General features: G+C 36.2%; 1 long non-coding RNA gene across 1 annotated transcript; it reads right to left on the bottom strand.

Annotated features, from left to right (window-relative positions):
• Positions 1-370: 370 nt before the first annotated feature.
• On the bottom strand, positions 371-9,756 carry LOC141447795 (uncharacterized). The gene is made up of 3 exons (XR_012454581.1): positions 9,456-9,756; positions 2,621-2,802; positions 371-513 (listed from the first exon to the last, which is right to left on the bottom strand). It is a non-coding gene; the product is annotated as an uncharacterized lncRNA (long non-coding RNA).
• Between the last annotated feature and the right edge of the window lie 276 nt (positions 9,757-10,032).

Here is a 10,032-nt window from a genome sequence, read left to right on the forward strand (position 1 = left end):
CCGCCCTGATGCTAGAACTTCCCTTTTAATTTCTGTAATTTACGTAATTATTAAATTTGATGTAGTACATGATTGGATAATTTATATTTTTGCGACATAAATCCCAAAACTTGGGGGTGCTCCAGACAATAGTAATCCAATCCATGAATGGAACTGTTGGGAGACAAAAACAGAAACGGCTTTAATTTTACATTGCGCATAGCTCTTTCAGCTTCGAGACCAGCCGTGTGGCTGTTATAAACTACTCGACCCACACTAGTATTTAACGCAGATCGAACACAGCCTCTCTCGGCGGAGAGGTAGTCCTTGACATGCTTCTGACTCGTTGTCTTCTACATATCTTGCAATTAATATTCCAACTATATTTATTATTTTGAAACAAAATATTTCATATTAAAAATACAAGATATTTGTTGATTAGCTGTTATTTGTAACATCACCACTCCTCTCTACTCATCAGCTGTTTCTTTATATTCCCAGACTAGACCAAGGCTGTACAGCTGTAATTAATACCTGTAAAAGTAAAATATTATTTACTAATTTCGATTAAATTTAAGAAAAATAATAGTTTGTACTATTTCCTCCACAATATTTCAGTTATTCATAGTTTATTAGTAAACCTGTATTCACAAACTGAGATGTACGTACTCAGGTACAATTTATTGTTAACAATTTATTTTTAATGACCATGTATGTATATTTAAATTATACATAATTGATTTTATGCGTATAATGTTCAATGGGAGACATTTGCTTTCAATCGAAGACCAGAGGAAAGAAATGTTGAGAATACTCCATACAAATTGGGCTACGTTAAGAAAATATTATTCTTTAATGAAATGCAAAAATATCCCAAATGAAATACAAAGAAAAGTAATCATGAGGTGTATTTTCCGAACGAAACCTTCAGTTGTCGGACTTGGATATTAAGAAAAAGGAAACCGTAGAAGCAATAAGGGTCGCCAAAAGAGGATCAGCAGCACATAATCAGGCCAAACAGTGTGGAAACTGAAATCTAATTGGGTCATATCAGCAGAAGAGAAGGTGGAAGACGGTCCACAGGAATAATCAGCTGGTATCCAAAAACACAATCAGTTGACCAAAACGCCGATGAGATTCGGATATTTAAAAGGTTGTGTGACACGGCGAAAAGGGTCAGATGATCTAAGAACAGACAAGAGTGGACAAGTTTAGCAGTTGAAAGTAATGGCCACTGCCACGTTAATCTCTTCAAGCAATGATACAATCTAAATAATAATAAGTTCTCAGGCGCCACGGTAGCCGAGTGGTTAGAGGCGAGACCTGCGAAGCTAATATGTGCTATGGAACTGGGTTCGATTCCCGGTCTTAGGCCTTGGATTTTATTTAAAGGTTAATAAAAGAAATTTACAGTAAAGTACGTTTGCTAGTCGCCTATCCCTAATTGGTAGTTGGACGTAAAGCCAGCCTGAAAAATTAGGCAATTACTTTACTTTAATAAGTTCTAGAGAACTAGGCAGCTTGTGCAGCTTAATTTCCTTCGTCAACTTCCAGCGCTTTATCTACCTGGGATGAATTTCTATTTTCTTTTCCAAGCTGGGCTTTTGTTTACTCTTGCTGACGATCACAATCAATGGCCTTGTTAACAATCCAGCTGATCTGATTTCTGTATAACTTCACAGATGCTGCATCTTCAGTCATTGTATGAGTTTGTTTTAAATAAAATATCCCAAATAGGGAAAGTATTTAGAAATTTAAAACTTGGTATCCACGTTCTTTCTCTTAGACAGGAGAAAAATGAACGCGATAAACTCTTTTGAAAACAATTATTACAGTGAAGCCAGTAAACGGCTGAAAACAACAGATTTTCGAGTTGCGACTCAGAATTTATTCCCCTCTCCGCTTTCTTTATCCCAGAAACATCACCCCTAAGAGTGGAAATTAAGCCGATTAGGATAGTCACTGTGCTTTCTGGGAAGACGAACTCGTTCCGCTGAAACTCCAACTATTTCTGAACGGAAAGCCGACCTAAACTATTGATTCATTCTTTGGTCTTTTTTGAAACACATTTTAATTTCCCACCTTCTTTTGGCGGCGCCCCTCCATGATTCTTCTCCGTCCCGCTCTTGCTCTGAGTTCCAGGTACTTCTCCATTGCCGAGAGAACCTCATACTTAGAACAGTAATTACTTTCAGCGTTACAAAATACAATAATAAAAGAATGATTAAAACAGTTCTGGAGCGGACGGAGGCCCCCCTAGTTTAACATTCTATACAAAATGACCACTTTCTTCTGAACCGTGGGCCGACCCAAGTCCTTTTTTTTTAATTTTATTTCCAACTTAGAATATTTTTTTCTCTTTTTAAATAAGGAAAGATAATTAAAAATTCACTAGAGTGGTAAAATACATAATTGAGAAGGCCGAGTCCACTCCAGCTTAATTTATTCAACAGTAGGATCACTGTCTGCTGGTTTTATTATTTTTTAAATAATTTTGTTATCGTTTTTTCTCGCTAGTTTGAAGTTATTATGTTGGCTACACTGCCGGTAAGCAAAGAACCTCAGTCTAGGGTCTTGCAGACGGGTATGTCCTCAGACCAGTTCGTTAATTTATTTAAGAGGAATTATCTTTTTTCCTTACCAGCTTTAAAATTCAATTAAAAACGGAAGTGCTGGATAATTTAGGACTGAATACTTTCCAGCGCAGAGCGATATGCATGCACTGACGGTCCTGGCACTTCACTCGGCTACACTCATTGGTTCTGCTGCAGTTGTTGCCAAAGTGTGTCCACATTGGTGTTCGGTAAATCGGCCTCTGGTTTTCTGCAAAAACATGATTATAATAACCATAAATGGTTCAAATGTAGCGAAATGGTTATGTTATTCAGTAGTTTCAGTGAAGTAATGCCCTTCTCTCTTAAAAGTTTAGATAGCCAAAATTAATGAAAACCAAAACATTACAGTATAATGGTGTAAAACAGTATAATGGTGTAAAACAGTATAATGGTGTAAAACAGTATAATGGTGTAAAACAGTATAATGGTGTAAAACAGTATAATGGTGTAAAACAGTATAATGGTGTAAAACAGTATAATGGTGTAAAACAGTATAATGGTGTAAAACAGTATAATGGTGTAAAACAGTATAATGGTGTAAAACAGTATAATGGTGTAAAACAGTATAATGGTACATCCAGTCGATTAATTTTCTACGAATGTGAAATTTTATTTCAGAATTATTTCTCAATTATGTGATTCAGTGTTGTGGTTGTACGTAGCACAGAAATAGTTTACGGTGAAAGCTAGAACACAAACTGTCTTGAGTTTGAATCTTCAAAAAAAAAACAAGAAAGCTTGATGACCAGTTTTCTACGGTCAACCCAATCAAAAGTCAAATTTGTACTTTCAGAGCTTTAACTCTTTTAAGATATGGTTCCAGGCTGTCGAAACGAATGTAAGAATAAACACAAAATTTTTGGCGTCAGAGCACCTCAGAAAGTTTTGTTTAAAACCTGAGGAAGTTTATACAATACCTCCTGACTCGTGGGCTTGGAGGCAGTACCACTTCTAATCAGCAAGCTTGAGTTGGCATTGGATCAGCTGATATTTTAGGTTTTAATTCAATTAAGCAGAGAAGAAGGTAATCTATTTAGTATTTGTGTAGTAACAGTGTACATAACCTAGTAACACTGTATTAAGAAATTAATACACCATCACGTGCAATAAAGATGTAACAAATAGTGATGCGCAAGAAATGAACAATGGAATGCAGAGCGCAATTATTTATTACATACCATTACATATCCGATATATGTTGTGATTACACGGTTTACAATGCTCAGATAGCATTGTGTGAGTGCTCTATCATTGTGCGTAATGTGCCGGAACGAAGCGAATGTAACCAGTCTTAACACCAGTCGCACCTTAACCAGAACTTCCCTTCAAAATGTTCTTATTAAGATATGAATTAAAAAGTAAAATAAAAACATTTAACAAGCTGAACACATTCTGTTTATGTTTAGATACTTTTGCTAAATAGACAATTTTCATAAACAAACACATGAACAAGTTTGCAATAAAACATTATTATAAATTGTTAGCAAATGTTTCTTTTGCTTTCTTTACAAACAATTATCTATAATTAATAATAATAATAGTATTTAAATATTATTATGGTTACACATGATTAGAAAACATATGTTTCATTAATAGGATTAAATGGCTGATTTAAATAGTCAGCTGATTTAATTACAACCGCTATCACCGAATGGTAATTGTGTTTTCGTTGCGAATTATTATATTGAATTTCTAAAATATTAAATGTATTTCCTTGACCAATTTCTTTGTCACTTAACAATTCCAGAGGCTCTAATCGAGCTCACTTGCTCAGGGGAATCCTGGGGATGTGAGGGCTTAATGCCCAAGTGTTCTTCGTCTGTGATTCTACATACCTCATGTGGTTGGGTTATGAGGTAACACGCTTTCTTGGGATATGGTCGTCATATCGTCAAGGCTTGGGTGACAGCCATCCTTAAGTATTTGTACCATCGATTCGAAGTCTAGTCTGGGTCAACAAATATTATTAATTTGGTTTTTAGAATTAGCAGAAACTTTAGTCTCAAGAGTTTGCAATTTGAGGAAACAGTTTAAGGCCATGGACCATATAGGCTACAGCTTAGCAGTTCCACTTGCCAGGCTCATTCAGAATAGAGAGAGAAGGAACCTTAAGAAGCGGTAAGAAATGCCCCTCTTCCGGTAAAACACATTAGAAAGTTGACCACGTTGCAAGTTCCTCTAGTTACCAGTTTGTGAAGACTTCCTGTCCAACCTGAAGTCAGTCACAACTGTAATACACTCCAAAAGTTATCCAGGCCGGAAGTTGGTTGCTGGTTACATTATCTTCTGTGATTGATTTTCCTGCAACTCTAAATAAAATGAATATAAAGCTGTCCTAATTGCATTTCCCCCCGGAAATACTTATTTTGTGGGTCCCTTAATTAAAACAGTTTTTGCGCGCGTTCTTAGTTTTTGTTGGCAGAAATATATGATAAACACAAAGTTATAGGCCCCTCAAAACCACTTCCAGTTTGGTATTGATGTCAACTAACTGCAAGTGAAATCTAGCAGAGGCCCTAACTAACCGTTATATAAATATAGTAGTTCAATTAGATTCAGGTTAGTACAAAATTTTTGAACTACAGTTGGCAGTGTAAAAGTTGCATTTAGCAAAAATGTGATTGAAAAACAGTCATGCGAGATTACATCAGATCTTTTTTCTCACCAAGATATTTAGCACAAAGTAATAGTTTTTAAATAAATTAAGTCAAGAGAAAAGCTCCAATAAGTGTAACGACAGAGTTACGAGTATTTGTCAGCTAGTGCCAAGTACGCACATGTATAAAACTGCAAGAATCGTGATCAGAGAAATGTCTTCTGAGTATTACAACACTTAGCTTAATGCAGTAAAAAGTGCAAGTATACTGAAAACTTAGAATAGTAATAAGAGAGAAATTGTGTTGTGTGTTCGAATCAATTTTTTTTTTTTTTTGCAAAATAACATTAAAACTGTCCGGTAGGACAGTTGTATAAGGGTTGATCATCAAAAACTGCACGAAAAAGCGTAACGTTGAAAAACACCCAACTTTGACAATTTTTTTCTCTTTTTCTATTAAAGATAAAATTCCCAAATTTCTTTTAAAATTTAGGGCAATTCCTCCTTTATAACTGTAATTTTTTTGGCAAAACCCAGATTTAATATATTACGAGAAAAAAGTTGCTGAAAATGAGCAAAAACGGCATTTTCAAAAATTGGTCTTGTTGTTGTTGTTGTTGTTGTTGTTGTTCTTGTTGTTGTTACCTTTTTTGTAAACAACGTAGCGCCTAAACGCACGAACCGATTTTCATAAATGAGGTGTCATTCGATTCGGAATTTTATGTAGATGTGCCTTTTGGGGTCTCGACGCTGCACATCGAATGGGAGAGGAGTTAGCCCTCTTTATGTAAGGCCCCCTCCAAAATTATTATCGCTAATTACTCTGTAAATCTTGGACCGATTATGATAAAATTTGGTAGGATGATAGGGTTTGGGCTCCCCTACGTAACATCAGAGCGACGTTCAGCTACACTTTTTAAGGGGAAGTACAGCAATCGTTTTAAATTATTGACTTTCATGACCGATTTTCATGAATGAAGTGTCATTCGAATCGAAATTTTGTTCAGATTTGCACTTTTAAAGCCTCGACGCTATGCCTCATAAGGAGGGGAGTTTCCCCCTCTCAAGTAAGGCCCTTTCTAAAACTATTATTACCAATATTTCTAAAACGCTTAGTCCGATTTTGATAAAATTTAGCACGAAGAAGTGGTTAAGCTCCTCTACGTGGCTGTGAAGTGCCATCATGCTCTTACACCTACTAAGAGAAAGTATTGCAATCGTTAATATAATCAATGAGTGAACCGATTTTCGTCAATAAATTGTCGTTCGATTCAAAATCTTTGCCTCTTTGCCTTTTAGGGAGCAGTACTGTAATTGCAGTTTATTTTTCTCGCTCCTCTTAAAAGGAAGTACTGAAATCGCAGTTTTATTTTGTTACTTAAGTACAAATACCTTCCTATTTTATTCAAAACGTTTTCTCAAAAAAAAATTGTTATTGAGGATGGTTTGGGCACCGCAACTATAATCATTCTTTAAAAAGATCTCTCCAGTAGTAGTTACGGTACCGACTTAATACCGTATCAGGTTATTATGATAGAATTGCTTATTCCAAATTTTAAAAAAATCTAATCTGTAAAGCAGATATGTGACTTTGCAGAATAGACAAAAAGGAAAATCTGTCCAAAAGGTACAAAAATCTCCTTAACAAAAACTTACAGTTTAAAAAGTTTGCTGATTTGTGTACCTTTTGGCGTTCAATCAACCCTTATACTTAACTTTTTAAACTGTAAGTTTTTGTTAAGGAGATTTGGTATAAGGTGCAAGTTTATAGAAACTAGCAAATTCAGAATAAAGTGGAAATATACTCTGGAATAACAGAAACGTCGAAAAACCATATTCTATTGTTAATTAATAATTACTAAAAGATGTAAGACTTGTTTTCAAAAAAACAAAAAGTCGTGTCAGTGTTCTAAAGACATCTATTTTGTCAAAATAAATATTAGCAAGTTGGTAGATAATTATTTTGGTACTGACAGAAAGGCGATGAAGTGTTACAATAAATGACAAGTTAACTATTTCAAATATGAATTTATAAAACAAATAGAACATAAATTAGTGTGACTGAAGTGAAGGGTCAGGGTTGCCATATCTGCCGAATTTCCCGGTAGGCCCTTACAGTGTTGCCAAATCGACTTTTCTTTATCTCACAAATTTATTTTTTACTATTTTAATATTGCCTCTAAATATTGGAATCGTGCCAAATGTTGTTACTTGCATAACTGGAGAATGAAAAGTCGTAAAACGTTCAAATTTGATATTTAGCTTTAATACAATTGTAAAAAACGGAAATTAAGTTTTCGAAAAATTCAGCCTACCGGAAGTACCACTTAATTTAACCAATTTTTCAATGTTTTGAGTTTGTATCGATTGTGGCTCAAATGATTCTCTTCAAACTCGGTATTAAGGGGTGTTTGGGGGAAATAATGAACATTCTGGCGTAATTTATGGTCTCATCGACTGCGTAACATAGAAATATTAAAGTTAATTTCTTGCTGCCAGTAAGCTTTTGTTACCGTTATTACTTTAGAAATATACATGGTTTGTGAGAGTGCTGCAAGCATAACATTGTTGATACAGCTGAGCATGTATGTTCGTAGAGATTGGAATGGTTCCAGGCAGCCAGCCAAAGCGACTGAGAACGTAGACCGACTGACAGAGAGACAGCGACAGGTTGGCATGTTGAAGATTAATATTAATGACGCGATGGAGAATGGATGCGAGCTCGCAGGTCGGCGGCCATCTTGCTCTGCCTCCCCAAGTCCGCATCCCTCTCTGTGGGTACGCCTCACACGTCACAATATCAGGTCTTCAATCTTTCATTCTTTCTGTTAATTAATGAAAGAACTGCGCTTAGTTGAACTCGAAGACCAAGTAGCTTCCTGAGAATCTAAGACTGGGCATAGTCTTTCTTTTAAAATGAGAAAATATCTCTGGATGTGACCGGAACTAGAAAATGATTAAAGATAGGAAGGCTGTAGAATTATTGTCGTCGGCTGAATTTATTATCAAATAGATTCTTCCTTTATTACAAACAAACGCTGCTTTTATATTGTTTCTTTTGTCTATTTGTTAGCCCACAACTGCGCAATTTTGAATTTTGCCATTCATGTATAAACCAAGAGTCTGCGACATTAAAGAATACATACAGTCAATCTCAGACTCCTGCAATTAGTTCAGTAATCTAGTACTAGCTGGAATGAGTGTGTAAGAGCGAGAGAGAGATAAGTTTGTGCTAAAGAAGTATCTGGAAGTCTACAATGTGGCAAGGCGCGGGATATGGACTGCAGGCGAAAGCCATGTACTTTTAGAACACAAGATAAGACTATCCAGCATCTTCCGGGCGGAAACTCACCAACAGGAAGTGCATTCAGTTTAATCTTGACTCGGAATCTGGAGGGGTAGCCCAGATTTTTTTTCCGGTTGAGCTCTAGTACAAATAGTTGGAGAATAGTTTGGGAGGGCCGAGAAAATGAAGGCTTTGATGTTGCCTGAAGGGGTAGCCTAAAGTGGGACAATCCCCTCTAATAGAGCAGTTCCTCTTCACAGCTTACCCTTTAGGCGAGCTGTGGAAGCTCGAAGAAGTCTGTTGAAGCTCTGCACCAGGTTGCCTTCATCACGAGGAAGTATCATTTTCTCGCCCTCAGAAGTTTTAATATTTGGATCTTTTCTTTGTGTGTTGTGTTGTATTAACATTGAGCCAATTGAGAGGGTAGCCAATAGAAATCTTCCAGATGACCAAGAGAAAGGAGGAAGGCTACAAAATAATGTTTGGCGAGGCTCCGCTCTTTGTTTTAGAGGCGGCGCTAGTTTTAAGCTTTAGACTTTATTCATGCAGTGTGTACCCCCACAGACTTTTTGAAATTTCAACTCTAGCAATAATTAGTTAAATAGAATTGAACTGAAGGTGCGTGCGAGGGAGAAAGATGGGACATTGACGCACGACAGCGCCGTGTCCAGGTATCCTGCTACCCCAATGCAGGTAACAGACCTCTACCTGTTCTAATAACATGCAAAGTGATGATCACTCTACAGAAGATTCTGTTAACATAAGGACATCTTTTTGTGACTGCACAGTAATAATCATTCATTTAGAAAATTTAAGTAACATGTGAATTTAATACAATTATTAAGTTTTTACTCAGCTGAGTGAGACTCCAAATAGAATGAAAACATCCTGCTCTGGCCAGGGGCCGATTTATCGATGTCCTAAAAGTTACAGAAAGGTAAAAAATTATTTTATTTTCTCACAATTTCACTTAATTTACCTTAGAAAAGTTTTCTCCTACAACAAGCAAAGTCTTTGGTCTGACTCTCAAAACCTGTGTGAAGTAACTCATCGCTTCCTGTACTTAGAAGAGATGAGGCGCCCTGACTTCGTTACTGCCGGAAGTTGAGCTAAGCAATTTATCACCACTTATCTCCAAAACATACTGAAGCCAACACACTGCCACGCTGAGCATGATCTCCGAGAGTTATAAAGTTCAGCTTGACTAAATCTAGAGCCACGTTCCTCTCACAACTCATCATCAAATTCGAACCATTCCTTCATGTAATGTTCATGTTTACAAAAAGCGTCGCGTAGCAACTAGCAGTAGAAACGTCGATTTCATGAGATTTCAGTTCGTCATACCTTTTGTACAGTTACAGATATAAATATAAACTTTGTTCACGCATATTTATTTCGGATAGTTTAAAATTTCGGCTAAATTCGGAATTTGTTATAAATTTTGAAAAATACCAAAATTGATTAATTTCAAAATGGAACTATACTAATCATTCATCTACCATCAATCAATCCTTATTCGACTACATTGGCGGGCAGTTTTAATGAATAATTGTAGC

Source organism: Rhodnius prolixus, unplaced genomic scaffold (assembly GCF_049639745.1).
Source record: "Rhodnius prolixus isolate KJV_2025 unplaced genomic scaffold, Rpr scaffold_13, whole genome shotgun sequence".
NCBI classification, from domain to species: domain Eukaryota; kingdom Metazoa; phylum Arthropoda; class Insecta; order Hemiptera; family Reduviidae; genus Rhodnius; species Rhodnius prolixus.